Consider the following 15,545-nt stretch of genomic DNA (forward strand, 5'->3'; position numbering starts at 1 on the left):
CAATGCTTTCTGGCTGATGTTTGGGTCACTTTTGAATGTTGGTTGTGCTTTCATACTTGGGGTAGCATGAGACAGACTCTACAATCCACAGAAGTTGCTCAGGTAGTGCAACTCATCCAGGATGGCACATCAATGCAATCTGTGGCAAGAAGGTTTGCTGTGTCTGTCAGCGTAGTGTCCAGAGGCTGGAGGCGCTACCAGGAGACAGGCCAGTACACCAGGAAACGTGGAAGGGGCCGTAGGAGGGCAACAACCCAGCAGCAGGACCGCTACCTCCGCCTTTGTGCAAGGAGGAACAGGAGGAGCACTGCCAGAGCCCTGAAAAATGACCTCCAGCAGGCCACAAATGTGCATGTGTCTGCACAAACGGTTAGAAACCGACTCCATGAGGGTGGTATGAGTGCCCGACGTCCACAGATGGGGGTTGTGCTCACAGCCCAACACTGTGCAGGACGCTTGGCATTTGCCACAGGACACCAGGATTGGCAAAGTCGCCACTGGCGCCCTGTGCTCTTCACAGATGAAAGTAGGTTCACACTGAGAACATGTGACAGACTTGACAGAGTCTGGAGACACCGTGGAGAGCAATCTGCTGCCTGCCACATACTTCAGCATGACCGGTTTGGCAGTGGGACAGTAATGATGTGGGGTGGCATTTCTTTGGAGGGCCGCAGAGCCCTCCATGTGCTCGCCAGAAGTAGCCTGACTGCCATTAGGTTCCGAGGAGAGATCCTCAGACCCCTTGTGAGACCATATGCTAGTGCGGATGGCCCTGGGTTCTTCCTAATGCAGGACAATGCCAGACCTCACGTGGCTGGAGTTTGTCAGCAGTTCATGCAAGATGAAGGCATTGAAGCTATGGACTGGCCCGCCCGTTCCACAGACCTGAATCCGATTGAGCACATCTGAGACATCACGACTCACTCCATCCACCAACGTCACGTTGCACCACAGACTGTCCAGGAGTTGGCGGATGCTTTAGTCCAGGTCTCGGAGGAGATCCCACAGGAAACCATCCGCATCCTGATTAGGAGCATGCCCAGGCATTGTAGGGAGGTCATACAGGCACGTGAAGGCCACACACAATACTGAGCCTCATTTTGACTTGTTTTATCGACATTACATCAAAGTTGGATCAGCCTGTAGTGTGTTTTTCCACTTTAATTTTGGGGGTGACTCCAAATGCAGGCCTCCATTGGTTAATAAATTTGATTTACATTGATGATTTTTGTGTGATTTTGTTGTTAGCACATTCAACTTTGTACTGAACAAAGTATTCAATGAAAATATTTCATTCATTCAAATCTAGGATGTGTTATTTGAGTGTTCCCTTTATTTTTTTGAGCAGTTTATATGCAAGTACAAAAATCAAAATGTGGCAGCATGCTGCAGCATAGGTGTGGTAAGTAGGGTTGTAAAACAAGTGTGCAAAGGCAGAATGCACAATTAAATGTCAATATTTTTAAAACTTTTTTAAAAATTTTCTAAAAAAATGCAACCCTCTTCACAAAAAGGACATACACCGTGTTCCAAATTATTATGCAAATGCAGTTTTCCTCTGATGTTCCAATATGGTATATTCCAATGAGTCAGCATAATGTTCAAATCATCAACCGTTAGAGTAGAAATCACATTTTATTGGACAAACCTCACAATGATAACAGTATCTTTTTTTTCAAAATGAAAACAAAACTCAAAATGCACTCTTCTATGCACAGCAGAGATTCCAAACATTTTATAGGTTGCGAAGAACTGAAAATAGTTATTTGATGAATTTGCAGCATTAAGAGGTCATATTTATTGAAATCAAAAGCTTTTTCAATCAAAACATATTAACAGGCCAAGTTACTTTAACCCCTTTACCCCCCAAGTCTGTTTGCACCTTCATAACCAGGCCAAATTTTACAATTCTGACCACTGTCACTTTATGAGGTAATAAATCTGGAACACTTCAATGGATCCCACTAATTCTGAGATTGTTTTTTTCATGACATATTGTACTACATGATATTGATAACATTTATTTGATATGACTTGAGTTTATTTGTGAAAAAAATGGAAATTTGCAAAAAAATTTAAAATGTTGAAATGTATCAGCACAATTTTTAAAACACATTTTTTTTTATTAAGAAGTTATAAGGGTTAAAAGTGGACCAGCGAATTCTCATTTTTCCAACAAAATTTACAAAACCATTTTTTTAGGGACCACATCCCATTTGAAGTGACTTTGAGGAGTCTATTTCTAATTCCTGGAACATGGAAGAAAATAATGAACATGTAATTTTGTTTCACAAAAATTTATCTTTAGACCCAACTTTTCAATTTTTGCAAGGGTACCAGGAAAAAAATAGTCTCTAAATTTATTGTGCAATTTCTCCTGAGCACGCCAATACCCCATATGTAGGGAAAAACCACTGTTTGGGTGCACGGCAGGGCTTGGAAGAGAAGGAGCGCCATTTGGCTTTTTGAATGCAAAATTTGCTTGAATAATTAGCAGATGCCATGTTGCGTTTGGAGAGCCTCTGATGTGCCTAAATAGTGGAAACCCCCCACCAGTGACACTGTTTTGGAAATTATACCCCTTAGGGAACTTATCTAGATGAGGGGTGAGCACCTTAAACCTCCAGGTGCTTCACAGAAGTTTATAACATTGAGCCATAAAAATAAAAATTTCACATTTTTCCCACAAAAAAATGTTCTCTTAGAAGCAAATTCCTGTTTTAGCACCAGAGGGTAAGAGGTAGTGTTGAGCGAGCATGCTCGACACTGCTCGGTACTCGCCAGAACATCTCACTATTCGGGATGTTTGGCGAGCACAGAGCATTTCCGGGTTACTCGGGGGGGAGCTCGGGTCTCCGCCCTGCACGTTTGGCGCTCTTTACAGAGCCAATGAACATGCAGGGATTGCCAGCCAATCACTGGAATGCCGCAGCCATGCTGTTTGTGGGCATTACAGTGATTGGCTGGCCGCACAGCATCACCTCGAGCATTTAAAACTGGACGCCGCAATCTTGGACACAGTCGCTCTGGATCAGACAGTGTAGGGTCAGTGCTGGAGAGCTAGGGAGAGATTTATATTGCAAAATAGATAGTGAAGGGTCTCTAAAGCCTGACAAATCAAGAACACAGTCCTTCTCAGGACTAATATCCATCCCAGATATCAGGCAGGCAGGCTGTATAGGAGACGCAGTGGTTATACCAACAAACACTGCATTACAGTCCTGTGTGCTCCTGCTGGTCAAATTGCTAGACTTAGCCCCAAGTCTCACGGGCCAGGAAAAATCCTTTTTTTTTCATCTAAATCCTGTTTTGCTTTGTTTTTCCCTCAGTCAGACTGTAAAAATACACGTCTTATAAACCTTTTGGTATTCCCCACCCCCCCAAAAAAAAAATTGAGTGTCTCGCTGACTGTTCAGACACCAATATATATGTTTAAAAGAGTCTGGTGTAGGCCAGAGAACTAGAACTGTGTTTTTCCTCTTCCACGGTTAAAATCTGGGTGTTATCAACCTGCTTGCCTTTTTTCCATTGAAAAAAACAGTTTGAGTGTGTCGCTGACTGTTCAGACACAAATATATCTATTTTAACAAGACTGGTATACACCAGGAAATTATAACTGTGGTTTTGCAGTTCCACGGTTCAAATCTCTGCATTACCCACTTTTTTGTCTTTTTTGCATAAAAAAAAACATTTTCAGTGTCTCGTTGACTGTTCAGACACCAATATATCTGTTTAAAAGAGTCTGGTGTAGGCCAGAGAAGTAAAACTGTGTTTTTCTTCTTCCACAGTTCAAATCTGGGTGTTATCAACCTGCTTGCCTTTTTTCTATAAAAAAAAACAGTTTGAGTGTGTCGCTGACTGTTCAGACACAAATATATCTATTTTAACAAGTCTGGTATACACCAGGAAATTATAACTGTGGTTTTGCAGTTCCACGGTTCAAATCTCTGTATTATCCACTTTTTTGTCTTTTTTGCATAAAAAAAACAATTACAGTGTCTCGCCGACTGTTCAGACACCAATATATCTGTTTAAAAGAGTCTGGTGTAGGCCAAAGAACTAGAACTGCGTTTTTCCTCTTCCACGGTTCAAATCTGGTTGTTATCAACCTGCTTGCCTTTTTTCCATTAAAAAAAACAGTTTGAGTGTGTCGCTGACTGTTCAGACACAAATATATCTATTTTAACAAGTCTGGTATACACCAGGAAATTATAACTGTGGTTTTGCAGTTCCGCGGTTGAAATCTCTGTATTATCCACTTTTTTGTCTTTTTTGCATAAAATAAACATTTTCAGTGTCTCGCTGACTGTTCAGACACCAATATATCTGTTTAAAAGAGTTTGGTGTAGGCCAGAGAACTAGAACTGTGTTTTTCCTCTTCCACGGTTCAAATCTGGGTATTAGCAATCTGCTTGCATTTTTTACATAAAAAAAACAGTTTGAGTGTGTCGCTGACTGTTCAGACACAAATATATCTATTTTAACAAGTCTGGTATACACCAGGAATTTATAACTGTGGTTTTGCAGTTCCACGGTTCAAATATCTGTATTATCCACTTTTTTGTCTTTTTTGCATAAAAAATAAAATTTTCAGTGTCTCGCTGACTGTTGTGACACCAATATATCTGTTTAAAAGAGTCTGGTGTAGGTCAGAGAACTAGAACTGTGGCTTTCCTCTTCCACGGTTCAAATCTGGGTGTTATCAACCTGCTTGCCCTTTTTCCATAAAAAAAACAGTTTGAGTGAGTCACTGACTGTTCAGACACACACATATCTATTTTAACAAGTCTGGTATACACCAGGAAATTATAACTGTGGTTTTGCAGTTCCATGGTTCAAATCTCTGTATTATCCACTTTTTTTTCTTTTTTGCATAAAAAAAACATTTACAGTGTCTCGCCGACTGTTCAGACACCAATATATCTGTTTAAAAGAGTCTGGTGTAGGCCAAAGAACTAGAACTGTGTTTTTCCTCTTCCACGGTTCAAATCTGGGTGTTATCAACCTGCTTGCCTTTTTTCCATTAAAAAAAATAGTTTGAGTGTGTCGCTGACTGTTCAGACACAAATATATCTATTTTAACAAGTCTGGTATACACCAGGAAATTATAACTGTGGTTTTGCAGTTCCGCGGTTTAAATCTCTGTATTATCCACTTTTTTTCTTTTTTGCATAAAAAAAACATTTTCAGTGTCTCGCTGACTGTTCAGACACCAATATATCTGTTTAAAAGAGTTTGGTGTAGGCCAGAGAACTAGAACTGTGTTTTTCATCTTCCACGGTTCAAATCTGGGTATTAGCAACCTGCTTGCATTTTTTACATAAAAAAAAACAGTTTGAGTGTGTCGCTGACTGTTTAGACACAAATATATCTATTTTAACAAGTCTGGTATACACCAGGAATTTATAACTGTGGTTTTGCAGTTCCACGGTTCAAATCTCTGTATTATCCACTTTTTTGTCTTTTTTGCATAAAAAATAACATTTTCAGTGTCTCGCTGACTGTCCTGACACCAATATATCTGTTTAAAAGAGTCTGGTGTAGGCCAGAGAACTAAAACTGTGGTTTTCCTCTTCCACGGTTAAAATCTGGGTGTTATCAACCTGCTTGCCTTTTTTCCATAAAAAAAAACAGTTTGAGTGTGTCGCTAAATGTTCAGACACAAATATATCTATTTTAACAAGACTGGTATACACCTGGAAATTATAACTGTGTTTTTGCAGTTCCGCGGTTCAAATCTCTGTATTATCCACTTTTTTGTCTTTTTTGCATAAAAAAAACATTTTCAGTGTCTCGCTGACTGTCCAGACACCAATATATCTGTTTCATAGAGTCTGGTGTAGGCCAGAGAACTAGAACTGTGTTTTTCCTCTTCCATGGTTCAAATCTGAGTGTTATCAACCTGCTTGCCTTTTTTCCATAAAAAAAAAAACAGTTTGAGTGTGTCGCTGACTGTTCAGTCACAAATATATCTATTTTAACAAGTCTGGAATACACCAGGAAATTATAACTGTGGTTTTGCAGTTCCACGGTTCAAATCTCTGTATTATCCACTTTTTTGTCTTTTTTGCATAAAAAAAACAATTACAGTGTCTCGCCGACTGTTTAGACACCAATATATCTGTTTAAAAGAGTCTGGTGTAGGCCAAAGAACTAGAACTGCGTTTTTCCTCTTCCACGGTTCAAATCTGGTTGTTATCAACCTGCTTGCCTTTTTTCCATTAAAAAAAACAGTTTGAGTGTGTCGCTGACTGTTCAGACACAAATATATCTATTTTAACAAGTCTGGTATACACCAGGAAATTATAACTGTGGTTTTGCAGTTCCGCGGTTGAAATCTCTGTATTATCCACTTTTTTGTCTTTTTTGCATAAAATAAACATTTTCAGTGTCTCGCTGACTGTTCAGACACCAATATATCTGTTTAAAAGAGTTTGGTGTAGGCCAGAGAACTAGAACTGTGTTTTTCCTCTTCCACGGTTCAAATCTGGGTATTAGCAATCTGCTTGCATTTTTTACATAAAAAAAACAGTTTGAGTGTGTCGCTGACTGTTCAGACACAAATATATCTATTTTAACAAGTCTGGTATACACCAGGAATTTATAACTGTGGTTTTGCAGTTCCACGGTTCAAATATCTGTAATATCCACTTTTTTGTCTTTTTTGCATAAAAAATAAAATTTTCAGTGTCTCGCTGACTGTTGTGACACCAATATATCTGTTTAAAAGAGTCTGGTGTAGGTCAGAGAACTAGAACTGTGGTTTTCCTCTTCCACGGTTCAAATCTGGGTGTTATCAACCTGCTTGCCCTTTTTCCATAAAAAAAACAGTTTGAGTGAGTCACTGACTGTTCAGACACACACATATCTATTTTAACAAGTCTGGTATACACCAGGAAATTATAACTGTGGTTTTGCAGTTCCATGGTTCAAATCTCTGTATTATCCACTTTTTTTTCTTTTTTGCATAAAAAAAACATTTACAGTGTCTCGCCGACTGTTCAGACACCAATATATCTGTTTAAAAGAGTCTGGTGTAGGCCAAAGAACTAGAACTGTGTTTTTCCTCTTCCACGGTTCAAATCTGGGTGTTATCAACCTGCTTGCCTTTTTTCCATTAAAAAAAATAGTTTGAGTGTGTCGCTGACTGTTCAGACACAAATATATCTATTTTAACAAGTCTGGTATACACCAGGAAATTATAACTGTGGTTTTGCAGTTCCGCGGTTTAAATCTCTGTATTATCCACTTTTTTTCTTTTTTGCATAAAAAAAACATTTTCAGTGTCTCGCTGACTGTTCAGACACCAATATATCTGTTTAAAAGAGTTTGGTGTAGGCCAGAGAACTAGAACTGTGTTTTTCATCTTCCACGGTTCAAATCTGGGTATTAGCAACCTGCTTGCATTTTTTACATAAAAAAAAACAGTTTGAGTGTGTCGCTGACTGTTTAGACACAAATATATCTATTTTAACAAGTCTGGTATACACCAGGAATTTATAACTGTGGTTTTGCAGTTCCACGGTTCAAATCTCTGTATTATCCACTTTTTTGTCTTTTTTGCATAAAAAATAACATTTTCAGTGTCTCGCTGACTGTCCTGACACCAATATATCTGTTTAAAAGAGTCTGGTGTAGGCAAGAGAACTAAAACTGTGTTTTTCCTCTTCCACGGTTAAAATCTGGGTGTTATCAACCTGCTTGCCTTTTTTCCATAAAAAAAAACAGTTTGAGTGTGTCGCTAAATGTTCAGACACAAATATATCTATTTTAACAAGACTGGTATACACCTGGAAATTATAACTGTGTTTTTGCAGTTCCGCGGTTCAAATCTCTGTATTATCCACTTTTTTGTCTTTTTTGCATAAAAAAAACATTTTCAGTGTCTCGCTGACTGTCCAGACACCAATATATCTGTTTCATAGAGTCTGGTGTAGGCCAGAGAACTAGAACTGTGTTTTTCCTCTTCCACGGTTCAAATCTGAGTGTTATCAACCTGCTTGCCTTTTTTCCATAAAAAAAAAAACAGTTTGAGTGTGTCGCTGACTGTTCAGTCACAAATATATCTATTTTAACCAGTCTGGAATACACCAGGAAATTATAACTGTGGTTTTGCAGTTCCACGGTTCCAATCTCTGTATTATCCTCTTTTTTGCATAAATAAAACATTTTCAGTGTCTCGCTGACTGTTCAAACACCAAGATATCTGTTTAAAAGAGTCAGGTGTAGGCCAGAGAACTAGAACTGTGTTTTTCCTCTTCCACGGTTCAAATCTGGGTGTTATCAACCTGCTTGCCTTTTTTACATTGAAAAAAACAGTTTGAGTGTGTCGCTGACTGTTCAGACACAAATATATCTATTTTAACAAGTCTGGTATACACCAGGAAATTATAACTCTGGTTTTGCAGTTCCGCGGTTGAAATCTCTGCATTACCCACTTTTTTGTTTTTTTGCATAAAAAAAACATTTTCAGTGTCTCGCTGACTGTTCAGACACCAATATATCTGTTTAAAAGAGTCTGGTGTAGGCCAGAGAACTAGAACTGTGTTTTTCCTCTTCCACGGTTCAAATCTGGGTATTAGCAACCTGCTTGCATTTTTTACAAAAACAGTTTGAGTGTGTCGCTGACTGTTCAGACACAAATATATCTATTTTAACAAGTCTGGTATACACCAGGAAATTATAACTGTGGTTTTGCAGTTCCACGGTTCAAATCTCTGTATTATCCACTTTTTTGTCTTTTTTGCATAAAAAAAAACATTTTCAGTGTCTCGCTGACTGTTCAGACACCAATATATCTGTTTAAAAGAGTCTGGCGTAGGCCAGAGAACTAGAACTCTGTTTTTCCTCTTCCACGGTTCAAATCTGGGTGTTATCAACCTGCTTGCCTTTTTTCCATAAAAAAAACAGTTTGAGTGTGTCGCTGACTGTTCAGACTCAAATATATCTATTTTAACAAGACTGGTATACACCAGGAAATTATAACTGTGGTTTTGCAGTTCCACGGTTCAAATCTCTGTATTATCTACTTTTTTGCATAAATAAAACATTTTCAGTGTCTCGCCGACTGTTCAAACACCAATATATCTGTTTAAAAGAGTCTGTTGTAGGCAAGAGAACTAGAACTCTGTTTTTCCTCTTCCACGGTTCAAATCTGGGTGTTATCAACCTGCTTGCCATTTTTCCATAAGAAAAAAACAGTTTGAGTGTGTCGCTGACTGTTCAGACACAAATATATCTATTTTAACAAGTCTGGTATACACGAGGAATTTATAACTGGGGTTTTGCAGTTCCACGGTTCAAATCTCTGTATTATCCACTTTTTTGTCTTTTTTGCATAAAAAAAAACATTTTCAGTGTCTCGCTGACTGTTCTGACACCAATATATCTGTTTAAAAGAGTCTGGTGTAGGCCAGAGAAATAGAACTGTGGTTTTCCTCTTCCACGGTTAAAATCTGGGTGTTATCAACCTGCTTGCCTTTTTTCCGTAAAAAAAAACAGTTTGAGTGTGTCGCTAAATGTTCAGACACAAATATATCTATTTTAACAAGACTGGTATACACCAGGAAATTATGACTGTGTTTTTGCAGTTCCACGGTTCAAATCTCTGTATTATCCACTTTTTTGTCTTTTTTGCATAAAAAAAACATTTTCAGTGTCTCGTTGACTGTTCAGACACCAATATATCTGTTTAAAAGAGTCTGGTGTAGGCCAGAGAAGTAAAACTGTGTTTTTCCTCTTCCACAGTTCAAATCTGGGTGTTATCAACCTGCTTGCCTTTTTTCTATAAAAAAAAACAGTTTGAGTGTGTCACTGACTGTTCAGACACAAATATATCTATTTTAACAAGTCTGGTATACACCAGGAAATTATAACTGTGGTTTTGCAGTTCCATGGTTCAAATCTCTGTATTATCCACTTTTTTGTCTTTTTTGCATAAAAAAAAACAATTACAGTGTCTCGCCGACTGTTCAGACACCAATATATCTGTTTAAAAGAGTCTGGTGTAGGCCAAAGAACTAGAACTGCGTTTTTCCTCTTCCACGGTTCAAATCTGGGTGTTATCAACCTGCTTGCCTTTTTTCCATTAAAAAAAACAGTTTGAGTGTGTCGCTGACTGTTCAGACACAAATATATCTATTTTAACAAGTCTGGTATACACCAGGAAATTATAACTGTGGTTTTGCAGTTCCGCGGTTGAAATCTCTGTATTATCCACTTTTTTGTCTTTTTTGCATAAAAAAAACATTTTCAGTGTCTCGCTGACTGTTCAGACACCAATATATCTGTTTAAAAGAGTTTGGTGTAGGCCAGAGAACTACAACTGTGTTTTTCCTCTTCCACGGTTCAAATCTGGGTATTAGCAACCTGCTTGCATTTTTTACATAAAAAAAAACAGTTTGAGTGTGTCGCTGACTGTTCAGACACAAATATATCTATTTTAACAAGTCTGGTATACACCAGGAATTTATAACTGTGGTTTTGCAGTTCCACGGTTCAAATATCTGTATTATCCACTTTTTTGTCTTTTTTGCATAAAAAATAAAATTTTCAGTGTCTCGCTGACTGTTGTGACACCAATATATCTGTTTAAAAGAGTCTGGTGTAGGTCAGAGAACTAGAACTGTGGTTTTCCTCTTCCACGGTTCAAATCTGGGTGTTATCAACCTGCTTGCCCTTTTTCCATAAAAAAAACAGTTTGAGTGAGTCACTGACTGTTCAGACACACACATATCTATTTTAACAAGTCTGGTATACACCAGGAAATTATAACTGTGGTTTTGCAGTTCCATGGTTCAAATCTCTGTATTATCCACTTTTTTTTCTTTTTTGCATAAAAAAAACATTTACAGTGTCTCGCCGACTGTTCAGACACCAATATATCTGTTTAAAAGAGTCTGGTGTAGGCCAAAGAACTAGAACTGTGTTTTTCCTCTTCCACGGTTCAAATCTGGGTGTTATCAACCTGCTTGCCTTTTTTCCATTAAAAAAAACAGTTTGAGTGTGTCGCTGACTGTTCAGACACAAATATATCTATTTTAACAAGTCTGGTATACACCAGGAAATTATAACTGTGGTTTTGCAGTTCCGCGGTTTAAATCTCTGTATTATCCACTTTTTTGTCTTTTTTGCATAAAAAAAACATTTTCAGTGTCTCGCTGACTATTCAGACACCAATATATCTGTTTAAAAGAGTTTGGTGTAGGCCAGAGAACTAGAACTGTGTTTTTCCTCTTCCACGGATCAAATCTGGGTATTAGCAACCTGCTTGCATTTTTTACATAAAAAAAACAGTTTGAGTGTGTCGCTGACTGTTTAGACACAAATATATCTATTTTAACAAGTCTGGTATACACCAGGAATTTATAACTGTGGTTTTGCAGTTCCACGGTTCAAATCTCTGTATTATCCACTGTTTTGTCTTTTTTGCATAAAAAATAACATTTTCAGTGTCTCGCTGACTGTCCTGACACCAATATATCTGTTTAAAAGAGTCTGGTGTAGGCCAGAGAACTAGAACTGTGGTTTTCCTCTTCCACGGTTAAAATCTGGGTGTTATCAACCTGCTTGCCTTTTTTCCATAAAAAAAAACTGTTTGAGTGTGTCGCTAAATGTTCAGACACAAATATATCTATTTTAACAAGACTGGTATACACCTGGAAATTATAACTGTGTTTTTGCAGTTCCGCGGTTCAAATCTCTGTATTATCCACTTTTTTGTCTTTTTTGCATAAAAAAAACATTTTCAGTGTCTCGCTGACTGTCCAGACACCAATATATCTGTTTAATAGAGTCTGGTGTAGGCCAGAGAACTAGAACTGTGTTTTTCCTGTTCCACGGTTCAAATCTGAGTGTTATCAACCTGCTTGCCTTTTTTCCATAAAAAAAAAAACAGTTTGAGTGTGTCGCTGACTGTTCAGTCACAAATATATCTATTTTAACAAGTCTGGAATACACCTGGAAATTATAACTGTGGTTTTGCAGTTCCACGGTTCCAATCTCTGTATTATCCTCTTTTTTGCATAAATAAAACATTTTCAGTATCTCGCTGACTGTTCAAACACCAAGATATCTGTTTAAAAGAGTCAGGTGTAGGCCAGAGAACAAGAACTGTGTTTTTCCTCTTCCACGGTTCAAATCAGGGTGTTATCAACCTGCTTGCCTTTTTTCCATAAAAAAATACAGTTTGAGTGTGTCGCTGACTGTTCAGTCACAAATATATCTATTTTAGCAAGTCTGGTATACACCAGGAAATTATAACTATGGTTTTGCAGTTCCACGGTTCAAATCTCTGTATTATCCACTTTTTTGCATAAATAAAACATTTTCAGTGTCTCGCTGACTGTTCAAACACCAAGATATCTGTTTAAAAAAGTCTGGTGTAGGCCAGAGAACTAGAACTGTGTTTTTCCTCTACCACGGTTCAAATCTGGGTGTTATCAACCTGCTTGCCTTTTTTCCATAACAAAAAAACAGTTTGAATGTGTCGCTGACTGTTCAGACACAAATATATCTATTTTAACAAGTCTGGTATACACCAGGAAATTATAACTGTGGTTTTGTAGTTCCACGGTTCAAATCTCTGTATTATTCACTTTTTTTCATAAAAAAAAACATTTTCAGTGTCTCGCTGACTGTTCAGATACCAATATATCTGTTTAAAAGAGTCTGGTGTAGGCCAGAGAACTAGAACTGTGTTTTTCCTCTTCCACGGTTCAAATGTGGGTGTTATCAACCTGCTTGCCTTTTTTCCATAAAAAAAAAACAGTTTGAGTGTGTCGCTGACTGTTCAGACACAAATATATCTATTTTAACAAGTCTGGTATACACCAGGAATTTATAACTGTGGTTTTGCAGTTCCACGGTTCAAATCTCTGTATTATCCACTTTTTTGTCTTTTTTGCATAAAAAAAACATTTTCAGTGTCTCGCCGACTGTTCAGACACCAATATATCTGTTTCATAGAGTCTGGTGTAGGCCAGAGAACTAGAACTGTGTTTTTCCTCTTCCACGGTTCAAATCAGGGTGTTATCAACCTGCTTGCCTTTTTTCCAGAAAAAAATACAGTTTGAGTGTGTCGCTGACTGTTCAGTCACAAATATATCTATTTTAGCAAGTCTGGTATACACCAGGAAATTATAACTATGGTTTTGCAGTTCCACGGTTCAAATCTCTGTATTATCCACTTTTTTGCATAAATAAAACATTTTCAGTGTCTCGCTGACTGTTCAAACACCAAGATATCTGTTTAAAAAAGTCTGGTGTAGGCCAGAGAACTAGAACTGTGTTTTTCCTCTACCACGGTTCAAATCTGGGTGTTATCAACCTGCTTGCCTTTTTTCCATAACAAAAAAACAGTTTGAGTGTGTCGCTGACTGTTCAGACACAAATATATCTATTTTAACAAGTCTGGTACACACCAGGAAATTATAACTGTGGTTTTGTAGTTCCACGGTTCAAATCTCTGTATTATTCACTTTTTTTCATAAAAAAAAACATTTTCAGTGTCTTGCTGACTTTTCAGACCCCAATATATCTGTTTAAAAGAGTCTGGTGTAGGCCAGAGAACTAGAACTGTGTTTTTCATCTTCCACGGTTCAAATCTGGGTGTTATCAACCTGCTTGCCTTTTTTCCATTAAAAAAAAACAGTTTGAGTGTGTCGCTGACTGTTCAGACACAAATATATCTATTTTAACAAGTCTGGTATACACCAGGAATTTATAACTGTGGTTTTGCAGTTCCACGGTTCAAATCACTGTATTATCCACTTTTTTGTCTTTTTTGCATAAAAAAAAACATTTTCAGTGTCTCGATGACTGTTCAGACACCAATATATCTGTTTAAAAGAGTCTGGTGTAGGCCAGAGAACTAGAACTGTGTTTTTCCTCTTCCACGGTTCAAATCTGGGTGTTATCAACCTGCTTGCCTTTTTTCTATAAAAAAAACAGTTTGAGTGTGTCGCTGACTGTTCAGACACAAATATATCTATTTTAACAAGTCTGGTATACACCAGGAAATTCTAACTGTGGTTTTGCAGTTCCACGGTTCAAATCTCTGTATTATCCTCTTTTTTGCATAAATAAAACATTTTCAGTGTCTCGCTGACTGTACAAACACCAAGATATCTGTTTAAAAGAATCTGGTGTAGGCCAGAGAACTAGAACTGTGCTTTTCCTCTTCCGCGGTTCAAATCTGGGTGTTATCAACCTGCTTGCCTTTTTTCCATTAAAAAAAACAATTTGAGTGTGTCGCTGACTGTTCAGACACAAATATATCTATTTTAACAAGTCTGGTATACACCAGGAAATTATAACCGTGGTTTTGCAGTTCCACGGTTCAAATCTCTGTATTATCCACTTTATTGTCTTTTTTGCATAAAAAAAAACATTTTCAGTGTCTCGCTGACTGTTCAGACACCAATATATCTGTTTAAAAGAGTCTGGTGTAGGCCAGAGAACTAGAACTGTGTTTTTCCTCTTCCACGGTTCAAATCTGGGTGTTATCAACCTGCTTGCCTTTTTTCCATAAAAAAACAGTTTGAGTGTGTCGCTGACTGTTCAGACTCAAATATATCTATTTTAACAAGACTGGTATACACCAGGAAATTATAACTGTGGTTTTGCAGTTCCACGGTTCAAATCTCTGTATTATCCAATTTTTTGTCTTTTTTGCATAAAAAAAACATTTTCAGTATTTCGCTGACTGTTCAGACACCAATATATCTGTTTAAAAGAGTCTGGTGTAGGCCAGAGAACTAGAACTGTGTTTTTCCTCTACCACGGTTCAAATGTGGGTGTTATCAACCTGCTTGCCTTTTTTCCATAATAAAGAAACAGTTTGAGTGTGTCGCTGACTGTTCAGACACAAATATATCTATTTTAACAAGTCTGGTATACACCAGGAAATTATAACTGTGGTTTTGCAGTTCCGCGGTTTAAATCTCTGTATTATCCACTTTTTTTCTTTTTTGCATAAAAAAAACATTTTCAGTGTCTCGCTGACTGTTCAGACACCAATATATCTGTTTAAAAGAGTTTGGTGTAGGCCAGAGAACTAGAACTGTGTTTTTCATCTTCCACGGTTCAAATCTGGGTATTAGCAACCTGCTTGCATTTTTTACATAAAAAAAAACAGTTTGAGTGTGTCGCTGACTGTTTAGACACAAATATATCTATTTTAACAAGTCTGGTATACACCAGGAATTTATAACTGTGGTTTTGCAGTTCCACGGTTCAAATCTCTGTATTATCCACTTTTTTGTCTTTTTTGCATAAAAAATAACATTTTCAGTGTCTCGCTGACTGTCCTGACACCAATATATCTGTTTAAAAGAGTCTGGTGTAGGCAAGAGAACTAAAACTGTGTTTTTCCTCTTCCACGGTTAAAATCTGGGTGTTATCAACCTGCTTGCCTTTTTTCCATAAAAAAAAACAGTTTGAGTGTGTCGCTAAATGTTCAGACACAAATATATCTATTTTAACAAGACTGGTATACACCTGGAAATTATAACTGTGTTTTTGCAGTTCCGCGGTTCAAATCTCTG

Source organism: Phyllobates terribilis, unplaced genomic scaffold (genome assembly GCF_046119375.1).
Source record: "Phyllobates terribilis strain yellow unplaced genomic scaffold, ASM4611937v1 Scaffold_1__5_contigs__length_1240528914, whole genome shotgun sequence".
In the NCBI taxonomy this organism is placed as follows: Eukaryota; Metazoa; Chordata; class Amphibia; order Anura; family Dendrobatidae; genus Phyllobates; species Phyllobates terribilis.